The sequence below is a fragment of the Gossypium raimondii genome, chromosome 8 (assembly GCF_025698545.1).
Source record: "Gossypium raimondii isolate GPD5lz chromosome 8, ASM2569854v1, whole genome shotgun sequence".
NCBI lineage: Eukaryota > Viridiplantae > Streptophyta > Magnoliopsida > Malvales > Malvaceae > Gossypium > Gossypium raimondii.
This window is the reverse complement of record NC_068572.1, coordinates 10,488,117-10,505,711: the sequence shown is the minus strand read 5'-3', so window position 1 is coordinate 10,505,711 and position 17,595 is coordinate 10,488,117. Positions and strand designations below refer to the sequence as shown.

Below are 17,595 nucleotides of genomic sequence, written 5' to 3'. Positions count from 1 at the left end.
CAGGGGTTCTATGTTACGACATCCTTGGCAAGTTGCCGATGTTGCGACAATGAGGTTCGGTGTCACAACACACTCAGAAATTTTGAAAACCTGGGTAAACTGTCATTTGTGTCACGACACAGAGGTTCTATGTCTTGACATGAAAATGATTTTCTCGATTCTACCAATTCTAGACAGAGTGTTATGATACATGAGTGTCGTGTTGCAACACTGACTCTATGTTAGCCCAAATTTCTAATTTTTAAAGTATCTCAGTTTCAAAATTTTAATAACAATTAAATTTTGAACTATAATTTAGTTAAAATACAATAATATACATAAGGTTTAAAATTCAAGTAAGAATGTCAAGTTTTGCTATGGGATTCATCCGTCAACTCAATTAGCGTACTCGTGGATGCTCTTACTATCTCGTTTCTATCAGTGTTTGTCCAACATCCATCTTGTCATTCCACCTTCCTTCATTTGTCTCGCTCTTTGAACTTGTTCTTTTATCCTGCATTTATCATAGAGAATACCTTTCGTAGATCAAAATGATTAGCCACCTGTATAAATATTCTATAAACTAGTAATCCTAAGCACATTTTATAATTCTATTTTTGTGAAACACTCTCATGATATGTTTCCCTTTCTCCTTTAATTTCCCTATTCTTAAATTTATTAATAGTCATTGTAAGACTTACAAAAGATTCTTCCAGTACCATGGATCTTTCAAAGTTTACCTCATAATCTAGAGTCATATATTTATCCCACATCTTATACTTACATTGTTCGATTAAGCCCTCTTCTGTCATTTTAATTAGTCAAGTGCCAATTTTATCATAAGGTTCTGATAAGACATGAGTGCTTTCTAAATTTCGTAACTCTAGTTTCTTAGTTATTGGTAGAGTAAATTGATTAGAAGTTACTTCTAAGTTGAAACTTTATCAATATACATGGTCCTTAGCTTGATTAATATTGTGAAACTACTTGTATCTCTAAATTTTTTAGGTACGTAATTAAAGATGATTGTTTTACAAAATTTATCCATGTCAAATAGGTCTTCTTTTTTACAATTCTCATTTTTTTAACAGCGACCAAAGGGCTACTACAGTACCAATTAAAAAAACGGTTGTCGCTACTGGATGACGAAATGGATTTTGGAATTTATTAACATTTTCCAAAAATGGTACTGTTAATAATCCCGCAAGTACTGAAACCATTAAAAGAACGCCCAATAACTTGTTAGGTAAGCTTTCGTGATTCCTCTATTGGTTCCATAAAAGTTAACATCTCGTAGAATGTTTGAAGTAGAGTTGGGACACTTACCTCATAATCTAAACCTTGATGTGGTTTATCCTCTAATTTTTATGAAACTGATGTTTTCAAGAGAGTAAATTTCGTATTTGAATCAATTGTCAATTCCACTGTTGACTCTGTTTCACGTTGGATACCTTTTTCTTCTTCGAACTCACTGGGTTCCTTTTGATTATTCTCCTAGCTTAGGGTTTCTTGGCTACTTAAAATTTCACCTTCCCCAAGTACTCTTGCTGTTGAATTTTCCTCTTTACCTTTGCTTGCACCCTGAGTTTGTTCTGACTAGTGATAGATTATATTTATATCTGTGCTCTTGTCACAAGCTTGTAGATTTTTCAAGACTTCACCTCAGAGTTGGCTTAATTCTAGCATCAATAGCCTTTGGTTTTCCTAAATTTCCCATTCTTCATAGACGCATTCTTCAAAAATTTCATCATCATAATCTATTTCATCATTGAACCACATGTAATTGAATTTGTCCATGATTGGTTTTGGTATCTATTCTTGCAAGAATCTTTCCTCTTTTCAAGTGTGTATACTGGGAATTCCTTGAAGAAAAGAAAAATGTTAGTACTGTAAAATGAAAAAATAAATACAAAGTATTGAAAATCATATCTATAATTTATAAATTTTCTAATTATTCTATTAGCACATAAAAATTAAAATCAATTTTGTAGCGTTGCCTCCCAAGCAACGATGTCAACAACTTGACCGCCTCCAAATGTACCAACGTCCAGAGTAAGAATCTTGCACAAAAGATATGAAATAAGTGGTGTCCGCAAGTATATGGGTCAGGTTGTAATATAGTTACAATGAAGTAAGTTAGTACTCCAAGGATCATACCCAAGGGAGGCTAGCACTAAATTAATCCTAACTTCAACACAACTAGATCTAATTAGCTCTTTATATATTACGAATAAATATAAAGAGAGATTTTTTAGGGTTTTTTTTGTAATAATAAAGAGAATAGCATAAATAAAGAGACTTGATCTAACTATGGGTGATTAGCTTGCTTTGGTGGTGATAACTAATTCATGTTTCGAGTTCCTATTCAATCAACTAGTCATTAACCTAAAAGGATCTCTCGATCTTCCACTAAACTAATGAGTCAGTAAGAACTACTTATCTCTTGATCTCACAGTCTAGATTGGTTTGGGGCTAAGGTGTTTACAGATAGATATATCAATTTTGGGTTAATTCCTACCTAAATGACTTCCTAAGGTCGTCAAGCCTAGGGTTTAAGTTCTTCCTCTCTCAAACAACTGATCTGCTAAGGAAACCCTACATAGAAATCAGTTAATCAAACCTCCACTCATTAATCCCCCATAAAAGGATTAGTTCCTCATGGATCTCATGAACACAATAAGCTTGATGCTAAAGATAAACATAAATAATGAATTCAAGAGAAAATGTTTAAGAGAATCTTGAAATATATTGAGTGAAGCACAGAATTTACAAAGAGTTGACCGAGTCTATAGATTAGATCTCTCGACGAACGTAAATAGAAAAACTAGAAATAACCTAAAGCCTAAGAAAATGGAAAAACTAAAAATGGAAACTGCAAAGAAAATTCTCAAGTCTGAAAGCTGTCCATAACAAGTGCTAAATGAACCTATTTATAGATTTAGGGTTGTCGTCGTCTTCAACCCTAGGTGAGTTGACACTCTCGTGTGAAATATTTGATTGTGCAGACCAAAACACCCTAGTGCATGTGTCGAGACATCGAAGGCAGTATGCTTAGATTCAAGGTAGCTTAAAGGATGTGTCGTGACATCCATAGGCTATGTCACGGCACCGAAGGTAGTCTCTAAATTCTTGTATTCTGCTCCTTATGTTGCGACATCAAACTTCTTGTGTTGCAACACAATAACTGGTATTGAGTTTGTACGCCCTCTGATGGTCTCCTGCACACTCACTAAGTATATTAGCTCACCTTTAGACTTCATTCGTCCCCTAAGGTTAATAAAAAACTCATGATACACTTTTTATTAAATTTAGACTAAACTATGAAAACTTAATTAAAACATAATGAAAATACTCGTATTTAAGCTCTTCAAGTGCAAAAACTAGTTTAATTTGCTACATAGAATTACGGTAGATCACTGTCCCCATGCATTGGGAGCATGACCTTCCGTAAGCCTTTCCCCGTGTGTAGAAGTAAACCCCCTCGTAAGCATTCCCCATTTGTAGAAGCATGATTTTCAATGGATTTCTACAATATATCCATAATGTAAAATAGTCGAACAAGTCATATTTATCGTACAACTTCAAAAGTCCACAACATAATCTATTGATATGGTCATTCAGTGAATCCTACTTAGCACAAATAATCATAACAAGTTTTCATCAAGAAAAAATAAGAAACAAATGCAAAGTCTTCAGAGTAATCTACACATTCTGATACGTGAAAAATCAAAATGATGTAGCACATTCTTTTTTTTTAAATTTAATAGTTTGACAAGTTTTGCTAAGCCAACAAGGCAAAGTTTAAGTAATGAAAGGTTGTAATTTCATTCAGTTTGCTTGAGGTTAAAAAAGTATGGCTAAAGATAAGAAAAAGCAACAAAGTAAAGTAAAGGAATAAAAAAAAATTATTGCAAAAATTACTCATTTACATTAATAAAGGCATCAGGCCCAACATTACAAGTATTACCCTCTAGAGGGGTTAACAATATTTTTTTGAAGAAGTAGGAGGATCAACACCTTCCAGGACACCACAATTTGCTTTATTATCAGGTTGGTCACCTTCTGCAGAAGTGCCACCTACTATTGTTGCAGTAGAGGTCTCATTGGGAGGAGTAGTCAAAGGATTTAGAAGCCTATCTTGAAGTTCTTGCTAATTCTCATCCTCAAGATCTGGATTGTGTAGGTCAAAATCCATTGCTTCGAAGTCCTCCTCTAAAAGAGGTGTTTTGTTCACACGACGGAAGTTGAATGGGCTATAAACAACCTAAAGGGCCAGTATTAGTTGGTCCTAAAAGGAATATAACACCTCCTTCTAAGCTAAAGCTAAAAAAGCTTCATCCATGGCACAAGAATCATTTTCCTTAGTTTATCCTCCAATTTCCTGACCCTTTCCCTTAACCGAAAGCTTTTTATTTCTATCTTCTTCGTCGCATCTAGTTGATTTTTCAGAACTTGCACTTCATCGATCAGGTCCTTTGGTTTTCCATTCAAGGCAGAGACAGTCTTTTATCTTTAACAACAACCTTTTTCTTTTCCTCCTTTGAATATTTGGTTGCCCTTCTCCTCCTTTGAATATTTGGTAGCACCTTCCACTTTACTTTGATCTGTCTGAAGGGCTAACTTCCCTTGAGCCACACGATCATGAGCCAACTTCAAAATCACCATCGGATCTATAGACCCTATACAAACAGTCAATTTTAGCATTATAAACACAACTTAACTAAACCAACAAAGCTCATAAAATTACCTAGAGTATTAGAGATAGTGAATGGAAACACAATGGTAAGAAGATGAGGAAAAGAATAACCCCCAACAATAAAGGGGTTATCAGCAGTAGCAGCAGTGGCCTAAGAAGGTGAAGCATCTGTAGTAAACGGAAGGATGGCCAAACCCACAGTAATTGTGAGGTAATGAATGAAGTTGTTATTATCACTATCATTTTGAAGGTCAGCCTTAATAGTAAGATCCTTAAAAAGAAGAGACGTGACTACTCATTTTAACATATTCTTCCACAACATCGACCTTCCGCTGAACTGCTTCATTGTCCATGAGTGGTCCTGCAAAAATAAAAGAAGTTAAAAATAAATTAATAACTTAACAAGAATCGAAATAAGAAGATCTCTTATTGCGTCTTCTCCTCTCTAAGCAAGCAGGAAGAAAAATGTAGGTAGTCTCCTTAAAAAATTGTTTTGTCCAAATTCAAATGGTTCTGTAAGGATTTTCACTCGGGCGAAAGAAAGGCAATGGATCCATCGCAACTAATTTAGCCGCGGGCTATTTCCAGTCAAGATGAGCTCCTATAGCCACCAAGTGGTTCCAAAGCTTTGAAACCCTCCCTGTTAGCATTTGGGCTATAGGGCATCACTATTAAAGGGAAATGATTCAGCTCGAGGTCTCCAATGCTCTCTTGGATCAAACCCTTTCACAAGATCTTTATCAATGTACCCACAATCTCTCATATTAAAAATAAAATACTTGAAGACCTTCTGAAAAGAGATGTTTTAGGGAACAACAAGCAAGCCCTTCTGATTGGTAATCTTGAATTGCTTTTGAGCCTTCAGATCATTGGCTAAAGAAGGTTTGAAGTTGTAGATATCTCTAGAAGGTAAAAGCCATTCAATAGGGAAACCAAAATCATCTTTAAAGTTTAGTTGAACAATAACATAATTGCAACAATTAATCCCTATGTTTCTCATTTTCCCATACAAGACGTGATTCCACTTGAATAGTTGATACAAGTTCTAAAAAACCTTAAGTTTCGGAGTTTTAGATTTTTCCCTCTTTTTTGACATAAGACGATAAAACTAGTTAACAACCACCAGAAGGTTACGTATAGCTACTTAGGAATTATTTTATAAAAATTCAACACCTCTCTCACGAAAGGGTGCAATGGAAGGGTAAGACACCCTTCTAAGGCATACAAAGGGAACAAGAACCACGAAAGATTTTTGTAGGTTTTATTAAGATTATTTCTCTCCTCCACTCAAGATATCCCATACATGACCATCTTGTGGCGTAGCCCTCTAGCCAACAACATTGCCTTAGATTTGTTGGAGGTGGTGGTACATCGGAAACATCTGCTAGGCACAACTTCCCACATCGTTTAAGTAGGATTCCCTACCTTACCACAACCAACGCCTCTAGAAGAACTTGTTTCACCCCCACAGTTTTTGGTCATCGGGGATCAAGAAACTTCCGATAAATTGGATTGAGTTTCAAAAGAAAACATCGCAAACAAGAAAGCAAAAACAAGAAAAGAAAGACTCTTACCCTGAGAATAAACTTGAACGAAGAAGAAAGGAAACGATGCAAAGTCAAGAGGACTCGAGAAAAAAGAACAGTGATAACAAAGCAACAAAATAACAACACAGAAATAAATAGATGATGAGGAAGAAGATAAGGGATTTTATAGACCTCACTCCAAATAACGCGTTTCAGTGAAATAAATGATGTCCCAACACCATCAATATAGGAGTGATGCATGGCCAAAAGAGACATTCCAAGTAAAGCACCATAATTGGTACCACTTCCCCAAAAGCCATTGCCAGGCCTTGAATTAAGTGCTCCTGAATGTACCTAATGTCCTTCCAAAAGACTTATGAAATAAGCTTCAATTTTCTGAAAATCCATTTGCCAAAAGTTGATCCTCCCAAGAAAACAAATGAAGACAACAAGACACCTAGATGTAAACTATCCATTATATTAACGGTTAAAATTAATCAAGTACAAGAGTTATACACCCACTACTTCACAACAGGAAAGACTATCCAGAAATAGAAGACACCTTTCGGATATCAGTTTCCAATTAATACGATATCATGACATCAACAAGCATTATGAAATAAAAAGATCAAGGCAAAAACACAAAGATTGAAGAAAATTGTATATATTTAATTAAAAATGGAATGATGTGCAAAAGGGAGAAATTACAAGCAAATTAAGAATTTTTTTTACAAAAAATCTATCCTATGGCAGAACCTTTCCCCTTATTGCGGGAGGTATATGAACTTGCAAGCCCTTTCCTTTTGTCATGAGAGGTGTTGGGATCAACATCATCATCATCAATGGAAGAGTTGGAAGTGTCCTTCCTAACAGCTCCATTCGTAGTAGTTTTCCCGGATGGTCCTGCTTAAACTCCAACATCTTCAGGGTGTGATGATGCCACAAAAAATTGCAACTTAGTTAGTTCCATGTATTTTTATGTAAAACAAAGGGGTAAATTTGTTAAATTTTTTAGAATTAAAACCAAATTGATAGATTGTGTAAAATGTTAATGGCTAAAATTATTGTACCACTCAAAAGAATGCCACATCAACATTTTCGTCTATTGAACAAAACATTTTAGCGATGGAGTGACTAAACAACTAAAATTAAGCTGATGAAAGTGACTAAATTAATAAATAAATATCTGAACAACCAAAACAGGATCGTGTTAAATTTTGGGTGAATATTTAAGTAGTTACTTTTTTTTCTCTTTTTATAAATGTACATACAAGGGCTAAATAAGGCCTATAGGCCAATCTTATTCTTTAATTAGGCATTTAGGCTGATTTTAACTTTAATTAGGGAAATAGGCCATTTTTTGAGAGAGTGTGTACAAACGAGTTCAGCTAGGCGCGTTTTTTCTTTGAATTGCAATTTTTGACTTTTTTTAATTACAATTAGTTTTTTTGATTGGATGGTTAAATGCTGGTGGTTTTGTTTTAAGTCCTAGGTTTGATTTTTCTTTCACTCACATTTATATTTTTTTACTTCATATTGCTTTAAGTTTTTTAATGAATGTTTTTAACATATTAGCTTCATTAGTTAAATGGTTAAACAATAAAGCTTTCATCTTTAAGACCTAGGTTCAATTCTCTTTTCTAAACATATTTGTAATTTTTATTTCATATTGTTTCAATTTTTAATTAATAAATGTCTTATTTTCAAATTTTTATTTTAATTCATATTTTAATTAATAACTTTTTATTCATAAAATCAAATAATAAATATATAATTATGAAATAAAATATATATTATATATATCATTATATTAAAAATATTTGGAATTAATAACTTTTTATATATAATACGTCAACTAATATTTTTGATATATTTTTCTTTATATATATATATTATTTATAGGCTTAAGGCCTATAGGCTAAATATTTATATATAATATTTGTTAGAATTAAGTGACCCAAATCATTATTTAAATAAAATACGGTGGTAAAATAAAATAAAAGTAAAATCCATATAGAATTATACTTCTTTTATTTTATTTTATTTTATTTTAGAATAAGGTTTTTAAATCTTATTAAACTCCATCTATTTGATATTGATTAGAATAAGGAGTTTCACTCCTATTAGAATAAGGTTTTACAAGCTTATAAATAGATATAGTCTACTCCTCTTGTAAAAAAAAAATTGAATTCAACATAGTAAATTTTCTTCTCCTCTGTCCGTGGTTTTTTTCTCGAAAGGGTTTCCACGTAAAATCTCTGTGTTCTTTATTTTTTTCATTTCTATTTTCTTTACGATATATTGTCATTATCGATAGTTATTTTTACAAATTGGTATCAGAGCTTTCGGGTTGTTCATCCCAATCACGGTAATGACGTCTTTGAAGTATGAAATTCTGCTGTTGGATCGCAACACCAGATTCACGTTGTGGCAGATAAAGATGCAGGCAATTGTTGCATAGATAGACTTAGAGGAAGCCTTGCTAGGGGTAGATAAGATGCCTTCAACATTGACGGAGGAAGAGAAGAAGCGCAATGATCGAAAGGCGTTAACACAGTTACATCTGCATTTGTCTAGCGAAATTTTACAAGATATGATGAAGGAGAAGACCGCCGCTGGATTATGGAAGAGGTTGGAGCAAATATGTATGTCGAAAACTCTAACTAGTAAGCTGTATATGAAACAGCGTCTTTATGCTCATCGTTTGGAGGAAGGTGCGTCTGTGCACGAACACTTGACCGTGTTTAAAGAAATTCTCTCAAATTTGGAGGCCATGAAGGTTCAGTATGATAAGGAAGATCTAGGGTTGATTTTACTTTTTTCGTTGCCTCCGTCTTATTCAACCTTTAAAGATACAATTTTATATAGCCGCGAGTCTCTCACAGTTGATGAGTTTTATGATTCTTTAACCTCGTATGATAAGATGAAGCATCTTGTTGTTAAAACTGATTCTCAAGGAGAGGATCTCATTGTTCATAGGAGATAAGATCGGAATGCTGATGATGATCGTGGAAGGACACAAGAACGAAATTCTCGTGGTAAATCTAAAGGTAGATCGAAGTCTTCAAACAGAGGTAAAACTTGTAACTTCTACAAGAAGAAATGACACATTAAATCTGAATGCTATAAGCTATAGAACAATATCAAAAGGGAGGTTGCAAATCAAAATGGAAAACAACCAGAAAATTTTGGTAAGGCTGATGTTGTAGAAGACTACAGCGATGGTGAGCTTCTAACCGCTTCTGTCAACAATTTTAAAGTGAGCGGGGAGTGGATCCTTGATTCGGGCTGCACCTTCCACATCAGTCCTAATAGAGATTGGTTTACAACTTACGAAACAATGTTTGAAGGTGTTGTTTTGATGGGAAATAATGCTTCATGTAGAATTGCAGGTGTTGGAACAATTAAAGTTAAGATGTTTGATGGAGTTGTCAGAAAACTTAGTGACGTACGACATGTTTCATAATTAAAGAGAAATTTAATTTTATTGAGTACTCTTGATTCAAAAGGGTACAAATACACAGCTGAAAGTGGTGTTTTGAAGATTTCTAAAGGTTCCCTCATTGTGATGAAAGGGCAGAGAAAGACTGCCAAGTTATATGTTTTGCAGGGTTATACTGTTACTGGTGATGCAACTGTCGCATCCTCTTCCTTTTCAGATGATGATATTACTAAACTTTGGCATATGCGCCTAGGGCATATGAGTGAGAATGACATGGCAGAATTGAGCAAAATAGGACTTCTTGATGGGCAAGGAATTTGCAAACTGAAGTTCTGTGAGCACTACATTTTTGGGAAGCAAAAGAGAGTTCGATTCACCAGAGGAATCCATAACACGAAGGGAACGTTAGAGTATATTCATTCTGATCTGTGGGGGCCATTCAAAGTACCTTAGAGAGGTGGAGCTAATTATATGCTAACTTTTATTGATGATTTTTCCAGAAAAGTGTGAGCGTTCTTCCTGAAGTAGAAAAGCGATGTATTTTTCGCATTTAAGTCTTAAAAAACCATGATTGAAAAATAGAAGGGAAAGCAAATAAAATACCTCCGCACAAACAATGACTTAGAGTTCTGTTCTGATAAATTTAATAAACTGTGCAAGTCAAAAGGGATCGTGAGACACTTGACAGTTCGTCATACTCCACAGCAAAATGATGTTACAAAACAAATGAATAGAATGATTATGGAGAAGGTTCGATGTATGTTGTCAAATGCCAACTTACCAAAGTCATTTTGGGCCGAAGCAGCCTCTACTGCATGTTTTTTGATCAACCAATTTCCATCCATTGCCATTGAAAAAAACACTCCACAAGAGGTATGGTCTGGTAATCCTGCTGACTATTCTGATTTAAAGATTTTTGGTTGTCCTGCGTATACTCATGTTGATAATGGAAAATTGGAACCGAGATCCATTAAATGTGTTTTTCTTGGTTATAAAGCTTGTGTAAAAGGGTATAAGTTATGGTGTCTTGAAAATAGAAAAGTTGTGATTAGCAGAGATGTTGTTTTTGATGAAACTGCTATGCTACCTAACTTATCTCTTAAAGACTCTCCCAATAAAGAAAATCAAAAGCAGGTGGAGCATCAGATTAATACAGAATCTACAACAGAGTCGACTATTGAAGTAAATACAAAAATTTAAAATAGAGTTGCTTCTTTACCACAATACTCTATCGCAAAAAACAGAACTAGAAGAGAAATTTAACCTCCAAAGAAGTATGTCGAGGCTGATCTAGTTGCTTATGCTTTAAATGTGGCTGAAGATATAGATGTAAACCAAGAACCATCTAATTATTCTGAGGCGGTTAGTTGTGAAGACTCAGAAAAGTGGATGTTTGCTATGCAAGAGGAGATGGAATCACTCCACAAAAATAAAACATGGGATCTTGTGAAACTTTCTAAAGGTAAAAAGGTTGTTCTTTGTAAATGGGTGTTTAAGAAGAAAGAAGAGACTCTAAGAGTTGAAGAACCCAGATATAAAGCAAGGCTTGTTGTAAAGGGTTACAGTTAAATTCCAGTAGTAGACTTCACAGATGTGTTCTCTCTAGTTGTGAAGCATAGTTTGATTCGAGCTTTGCTTGGTATTGTGGCCATACATGATTTGGAGCTTGAGTAGTTAGATGTAAAAACTGTATTTTTACATGGACAACTTGAGGAGGATATTTATATGCAACAACCAGAGGGTTTTACAGTCTCAGAAAATGAGAACTATGTTTGCTTGTTGAAAAAGTCTCTTTACGGTTTGAAACAGTCACCAAGACAGTGGTACAAGAGGTTTGATTCTTTTATGACTTTTCATGATTTTAAAAGAAGTAACTTTTAAGCTATGTTGATGACATGTTGATAGCAGCGAAAGATAAAGGAGAGATAAGAAAGGTCAAAGCCTAACTAAGTGAAGAATTTGAGATGAAAGATTTGGGACCAGCAAAAAAGATACTTGGTATGGAGATTCTCAGAGATAGAAAAGTAAATAAATTGTACCTAAGTCAAAAGGGGTACATTGAGAAAGTTCTTTGCAGTTTCAATATGCAGAATGCTAAGCCTGTTAGTACTCCTTTAGCAGCCCATTTCAAACTTTCATCAGCTTTGTCTCTACAATCAGATGATAAGATTGAGTACATGTCACATGTTCCATACTCTAGTGCAGTGGGATCTCTCATGTATGCTATGTTTTTTCACATCCAGATTTATCATATGCAGTCAGTGCAGTTAGCAGATACATGGCGAATCCCAGTAAAGAACATTGGAAAGTAGTTCAGTGGATTTTAATATACTTATGAGGTATTACTGATGTTTCTTTACAGTTTGGAAGAATTAGAGATGGAGTCATTGGGTATGTTGATGCTGATTTTGCTAGAGACCTTGATAGAAGATCTCTCACAGGTTATGTCTTTACAATCGGAGGTTGTGCAATCAGTTGGAAAGCCACTTTGCAAACTACAGTTGCTTTGTCTACCACTGAAGCTGAGTACATGGCGATTACTGAGGCTTGTAAAGAAGCTATTTGGTTGAAGGGACTCTTTAGTGAACTCAATGAAGACCTTCAAATTAATACAGTATTTTGCGACAGTCAGAGTGCTATCTTCCTTACAAAAGATCAAATGTTTCATGAGAGAACAAAACACATTGATGTTCGGTATCATTTTGTTCGTGATATCATTGCACGTGGTGATATTGTTGTGAGCCAAATTAGTACTCATGAAAATCCTGCTGATATGATGACTAAGTCACTTCTTATAACCATGTTTGAGCATTGCTTAGACTTGGTTGGTGTTCATTGTTGAAGTTAAACCCTTAAGGGGTTTTATGGAAGAGGTGGAGAACTTGTTCGTTGAGAGTTCGCGATGAAGAACTTGTTCATTAAGAATTCGTGTCAAGGTGGAGATTGTTAGAATTAAGTGACCCGAATCCTTATTTAAATAAAATATAGTGGCAAAATAAAATAAAAGTAAAATCCATATAGAATTATATTTATTATATTTTATTTTATTTTAGAATAAGGTTTTTTAAATCTTATTAAACTCCATCTATTTGATATTGATTAGAATAAGGAGTTTCACTCCTATTAGAATAAAGTTTTACAAGCTTATAAATAGACATAGTCTACTCCTCTTGTAAAAAAATTCGAATTCGACATAGTGAATTTTCTTCTCCCCTGCTCGTGGTTTTTTTCCCAAAAGGGTTTCCACGTAAAATCTCTGTGTTCTTTATTTTTCTATTTCTATTTTCTTTGCGATATATTGTCATTACCGACATTTATTTTTACAATATTTATAGGCTAAATATTTATTTTTTTCACGTATATTATGCGTATGACGATTTCTAATATTATAATCATTTTATAATATAATTATTATTTTATATGTAAAATATTTCAAATATAATTGTTTTTCATCTACATTGTGAGTATGATATTTAAAATATTTTATATGTGAAATATTTTAAATACACACAAAAATATTTATTACACTCATGATATGGATTGAAAAATAAATATTATACACATAAAAATTATATTTACTAAAAATAATTATATTTGTAATAATTATTTAATTTTATGATTAAAAGAGTTATTAATTAAAAAGATTGTTGACACCATTTTTTTGATGAAACGGGATCGACTTGGATTTTAAAAATGAAAACGAAAATGGGAGTCGCCATCAATCTTTTTTGATTAGGTGTTATTGCATCACCTCGAAAAGTAGTTGTTTTTAATAAAAGATTTAATTTATTAAAACAATGCTTTTGGTCTGCGAAATTCAAAGAAACAGGTTCGGGAGTCGGTTACGAACGAGGAAGAATTAGCACCCTCGATACGCCCAAAATTGGTACCTAGTTGACTACTTAATTTCTTGGTGTCGAAAATTAAAAACTCGAAAAGAATTTAAAAATACGATCCCTCTTTATATTGCGTTATTTTAAAATTACTCAAATAAATCAAAATGGAAAATGCCTCCTTATCTCGAAGTAACAAGATGTCACATCCAGTAAGTTAGGACACGACACTTCGTATTTTTGAGAGTAAGCTTGCCTTTTATTTTCTTATTTAAACCTCATTTATTTTAATTTTAAAAGGATATTCGGTTATTTAGGTTCAACGCAAGAAAAATCGAAACCCAGTAAGTTATGGCACGACTTCTCGAATTTCCAAATACGGAATATTGCCTTTATTATTTTGAAATTTTAAAAGGATATTTGGCTATTGGGTCAAACGAAAAATCGAAACTCAGCACGTTAGGGCACGTTTTCTCAAATTTCCAAACGCGAAATATTGCCTTATTTTGAGATTTGTTATGAATTTAGGTGAAAGAATAGTGAAAAGTTAAAAAACGCATTTAATTTATAAGGTTTTTTAGAGAAATCATTTAATACGCAAAAAGAATTGTACATAGCTATTAATAATAATACAACATGCATTTGAAACAAAGGCCTAACATACATCGTAAAATACAAATGTTTTAATATTTAAAAGTTCTAGTATCAATGTGCATGAATAATAATAATACAATGACATGTATAATACTACGAACTTAACAACGACAATGCCCATAATATTAATAGACCTAAATTTTGGAAGCATTTGACATTATTAAATAAATAGATAGCGAGAATAAAGGCACAAATAATACACGTCAACCAATAAACATAAAGCAAATGAATAATAAATAAATAAAAGACATATAAGCTTAATTGGGAATTTAAAACAAATAATTAAACGAATATCAAATAAAATAAATAAATAAAATAAAATTAGTAACCGTTTTTTTTAAAAAATTGAACTTAAATTGATTAAGGACCGAATTGGAGTTTAAATAAAATCAGTGGGTTAGATTTGAAATATAAAAAAGGAGTCGATTGGAACACGCGTAAAGATACGGGGGCTAATCGGGAAATTAATCCCTGACCCTTACACGCACCGTTTTAAACGGGACTAAAATGAAACGTTAACAAAATTACACGGGAAAATGTAAAACTAAAAAGGAAGCCATTAAGAACTGAATCAAAAGCGGAGGGACTAACCGAAAAAATAACCCTTTTCATTCAGCACAAGACGACGCCGTTTACAAAACTGGTGCATGTGTCATGGGCCGCAGTTCAAAGTCCGTGACCATCGCACCAAATGCATCCAATGGAAGTCTATTGCTTAGATGGGGATCATTTGGCCTACGAGAACTGGCCCGATTCAAAGAGTTATTGGACAAGCCTGTCAGATTGAAGCCTAGTTGGCCCGATAATGAAGAGATGGCAACATAGGCTAATATGGCAACTAATCTTAGAAGATAGAGGGAATCATATCTTGTAAAGATTAGATTAGATTTGATAAGGCTTATCTTGTAAATCCCTAAAATTAAGGGATATGGTTAAATCTCATCCGTCGATGTAAATGTATCTTGACCGTCGGTTTTGGGGGAGCTCAACTATAAATAGAGAGCCTCCCTCTCAGTTGTACTCACTCCATTCATTGTTTCATTATTCTTTGTGAATAAGAGAAATAGAGGGCATTTACTCAAACACTTTGCGAGCGTTCTTTCTGTTGTTCTTTGTTGTTCTTCTTTTGGCATAAATCGCTTCCGCTCTTCAATTTGATGCCTTGGAGGAGTTCTAAAAGAATCCTCACTTGAGTTAAAGCTGACTTGGGCGAGTTTGGACGAACGGATCGCCTAACGCCGCACGAATTGCGAGACGAAAGGTCTAGCCCCGTGACAAGTGGTATCAGAGCCAAGTTTTGAACCAAGTAATATTCGAGTTGTTGGTTCAAAGGCACCGTTGAGATGTCGAGAGAAGAGTTCGAACAAATGTGGGTGAGGAAGTCTTTGAGGGAGACATTATCGGCAGTAGAGGAACGTGTGGGTAAACTCGAGGGATCCATGTAGGATGTAAAGGAGGCACTCGATGGGGTCGAGGATCGCATAAAAAATTGGAAGGAGTAGTCCAGAGACTATGTGAAGATTTCTCTTGATTCCACTATGGATAAGGTAAACGAGTTGTTTAATTCACACAGGGACAAGTTGTCGGAAAGGAATGATGCTCTCGAGGCCATGATGATGGCTTTGAAGGAGGAAACAATGGCCATGACGAGGGCTTTGAGCACAAGAATAGAGGAGTTCGAGGGAGAGTTGGCCTTGTGTCGAGCAGCCGTGGGGAATGAAGTGGCAAATGTAGCACTTAATAACGAGGATGCCCCGAAGCCGAAAGAGTTTGTGGGGACAAGGTCTGCATGCGATGTGGACAATTTCTTATGGAGGATGGAAAACTACTTCCGTGCCAAAGGCATCGTGGATGATGCGGTTAAGGTAAAAACTGCTTCAATGTTTCTTACTGACATTGCGCTTTTATGGTGGCGAGGTAGGACCACAGATAAAAGGCAATGTGAGATTGGGACGTGACAAGAGTTCCAATGCGAATTGAAGGGATAATTTTACCCAGAATTTACCGAGGAAGAAGCTCGGGCAAAGTTGCAAGGGATAACGCAACGGGGCATAGTGGGGGAGTATGTTCAAGGAACTCATGTTCCAAGTTTCAGATGTGACCGAGGAAGAAGCATTGCTTGCTTTTCAGAAGGGATTGAAGCCGTGGGTCAGACAAGAGGTGGAACAAAGAGGTGTCCAAAAGCTGTCGAAAGCCATGACGATAGCTGAGTCCATGGTCAAGCTTGGTCTAGGGAAAGACAAGCTTGGGTCTTCCAAGTCCGAGGAAAGGGGCGTACGTGAAATGGATCACAAGGAAGATATCGTTGATGGCAATGGCAACGGCGACAATGGTGGTAATGAGAAACCACGAGTTGGTAAGAAGAAACCCAAAAGGAAAAGAGACAAGCTGAAATGCTTTCTTTGCGACGGTCCACTCATGTTAAAGAAATGTCCGAAGAAATCCACGCTTAAGGAGAAGCCGGTGGGTAAGGCCTTGGTACTTGGTTCGAGCGTAAGGGGTGTCGAAGCCAAGGAGGCCGAAAGCGAGAAGCCAATGGAGTGCTTCTTGTGTCATGGTCCGCATAGGTTGCAGAAGTTTTTGAGGAAGTCTGTCATCGAGGGGAATGATGGAGCAGACAAGGAGCCTAAGAAGCTTGGTTTGAGCAAGGGAAAAGCTGAAGCCAAGAGGGCAAAGAGGAGCAAAAAGAAGCGAGTAAAGTGCTTCTTGTGCCGTGGTCCGCATGAGTTGCGGAACTGTCCAAAGCAAGCCGGAGTCAAAAGAAAGGCAACGTTTGAGCTTGGTGAGTCATCAGAGGGGCTTCCACTCAAGTAAGAGGTGAGTTTGTCATCGGACTTAGAGGAAAGAGTTGCGATGAAAACAGTGAAGCTGGGACCAATGAGGCTCAAGTTGAGTGAAGCGTCGGAGTTGGCCGAGTCATCGACAAGGCTTCCACCTATGGGAGAGGTGGGTGGTGCATCGGACTTCAAGGAAAAAGAAGTGATGCATGTGGGACAGTTGACCAGAGTAAATGCGAAGGTACATTCCGAACACTGTGATAGTATTTTGCATTCTAACTTGTTGATTTGGCAAGAACGTAGGGGCCCTTTCGAAGTTCTTGAGCAAAGAGGCCGAGAGACTGTGGGCAAAGCGAAGCCAAGTGTTGTGAATCAAGAGGATTCTGTTCGAGTAAAGTTAGAATGTGGACAAGAGAGTGACATAACTTCTTGTCATCGAGATGTACAAACGAGTAGGACGGTTCGAGGGAAGAAGCGATGGAAGCCGAAGTAAAAATCCCGAAGGAAGGAAAAGGCTAAGGCGTCGAGACGAGACCGAGGCGAATCAAGTCAGTGCCATTCGGAAGTCGCAACGAGGACGTTGCGAGAATGGGTGGGGGAGAATGTCACGGGCCGCAGTTCAAAGCCCGTGACCGTCGCACCAAATGCATCCAATGGAGGTCTATTGCTTAGATGGGGATCATTTGGC

At 35.7% G+C, this 17,595-nt stretch overlaps 1 long non-coding RNA gene across 1 annotated transcript; it reads right to left on the bottom strand.

The window, feature by feature from the left end:
* Positions 1-3,866: 3,866 nt before the first annotated feature.
* Positions 3,867-6,390, bottom strand: LOC105790766 (uncharacterized). Its single transcript, XR_001132587.2, has 3 exons — positions 6,250-6,390; positions 4,727-5,036; positions 3,867-4,658 (listed from the first exon to the last, which is right to left on the bottom strand). It is a non-coding gene; the product is annotated as an uncharacterized LOC105790766 (long non-coding RNA).
* Between the last annotated feature and the right edge of the window lie 11,205 nt (positions 6,391-17,595).